Below are 2,066 nucleotides of genomic sequence, written 5' to 3'. Positions count from 1 at the left end.
TAGTACTGGCATGGCGACGTTTGACTTACAAATATATATCTATACATGGTGATAGAGATAGATATGGATATGATATGGTTTACACATGTACAAAAGCTTCAAGACACCCTTCTGGTCTCTTAGTCCTGAAGAAAGCGGAGCTTCCTCCGCAACGTTGACCATACCCCTAGACATCTTTCTATTAATTTGAATTGTAATAAATCGCCCCGTTTTTTACTTCCGCTATCTTCGTTGTTTGCCTTTCATTCCTTCATATCTATATATTATATATACAATGTGCCCAACTAACTGCGAACAGGTCTTTAAAAATATGTATAACACTTTTTCCAAGGTGAAATCAATTGCAATATAGCATATGCTGAAGGGCACTCCTGAGGAGGGCATTAGCAAAGTTCTAATGGCAACGTTTTAATTAACTTCCATTAATTAACTTTTTAATTATAAAAACTACGAAGTTGTCCCAATGAGAACAATATGTTCCTTTCGGCCACTTGATATCATAGCCGTTCTCAGAACAAAAATCCGTTCGATAGATGGACCGCGAAAATTCGTGAAGAAATATCATCTTTTTTCTTTATTTCACTGGTTGCGCTTCTTAGAAGACGCGTCTTTCCTTGACCCCCAGTGTGTGAGGGAGAAAGAGCACACTATCCCAACGGAATTTCCGTTAAATATGTGAAAAAGTTTTATATATATTTTTTAAGAATATGTTGACAGTTAGCTGGGACACACTGTATGTGTGTGTGTATGGATACCTGGGTACAGATGGACGATATACCCATATAAACACGCAACTCACCATGACCAAAGCTAGATAAAGCCTTTGCTTCGTTTTGCTCCTGTTTCAGAATAGCACAGCGTTCAAGGACAACATGCTCCACTGCGTTGAACTTTCCTGGAAATTCATGGAGATGCTGTATCCAGTTAAGTTCACTTACTTTTGTGCAGAAAACAAAGTATTTAAATTACGCTGTCAAGATTTTAATGTCAAGGAATGCAGTATGTGGCCCCTGTAGTTCTTTCGTGATAAAATTGTGTCCCAAAAATTAAATGCAGTGCAACGTGTCATGGATTTAAACGACACGTCGATTGAAATTAGTCCGCCGTCGTGTTGCTGGCGTTCCATTTTCCACATTTATTTCACCTTCCTCGGGAAATTCCACGTTGAAATGCGCAGCTGTGGTCAATACTCTGGAATAAACATAGAGGAAGGAGTTTGTCTACCTGTCTCCGTCGCCAGCATATATCGTACATGTATATGGCTGAGGTGAAGGATTTTGACTTATTGTGACCCGCGTGGTTGAGCCAAAATTTGCTATTGTTTCTTTTACTCTCATTAATGGGTATTATGAACTGTTAAAAAAATCGTGCATTCGTTCACCTCGTCATACCACTGCGTGACTAGTACACGTGGTGTTTGAGTCGTTGGGGGCATGGTTTGAGCTGAGCGTGGAGCAGCCCTAGCAAGTCCAGATTCTGCGGTCGCACAGCAAGGTACACTCTTAATAAACAAGAGCAAGCGAAAGCTGATATCGCAAATTTAGCTGAACCGAATGAGCGAGTTCGTCAAATTGAACTGTTTAGGCCATCACTACTAGTTACTTTTTGCAGTAACTGGTTACTTTCCTACAAAGGCAACGTCGAACTGTAACTATAGTTCCAGTTTTGGATAGAGTACCTGTGACTAAGAGACTCAGGTACTGCAATATTTTCCACTGCGTCAGTTCCCCGGTGTCGTTCTGTCGATGCTGGAGATACCGTGTCGTATTTTGTCATCCAGGAATTCCACGCAGCCAGGATGACCTTAGGCCAACTCCCACCGTGCTGCTAGGGCCCGTGGGAAGCGTTCTGTTTATGGTGCGATATAATTATGCTTGGACAGTAGAAGAGCATCTTAAGTGAGTTAAGATACGTCCGCACGATTAAGCCTCAACGCGTCCGTCCGTCAGCGCCTCGGTGTGAAGGACGCATGGGTTTCCAATTCATGTCCGGTCATGGGTTCCAATGTCCGTACCTTTGCAACGCCGCGTTTCGACAAACCGCTTACAGCACCGACCACTTGAAAT

Source organism: Ornithodoros turicata, chromosome 8 (assembly GCF_037126465.1).
Source record: "Ornithodoros turicata isolate Travis chromosome 8, ASM3712646v1, whole genome shotgun sequence".
In the NCBI taxonomy this organism is placed as follows: domain Eukaryota; kingdom Metazoa; phylum Arthropoda; class Arachnida; order Ixodida; family Argasidae; genus Ornithodoros; species Ornithodoros turicata.
Note: the sequence above shows the minus strand (reverse complement) of the source record.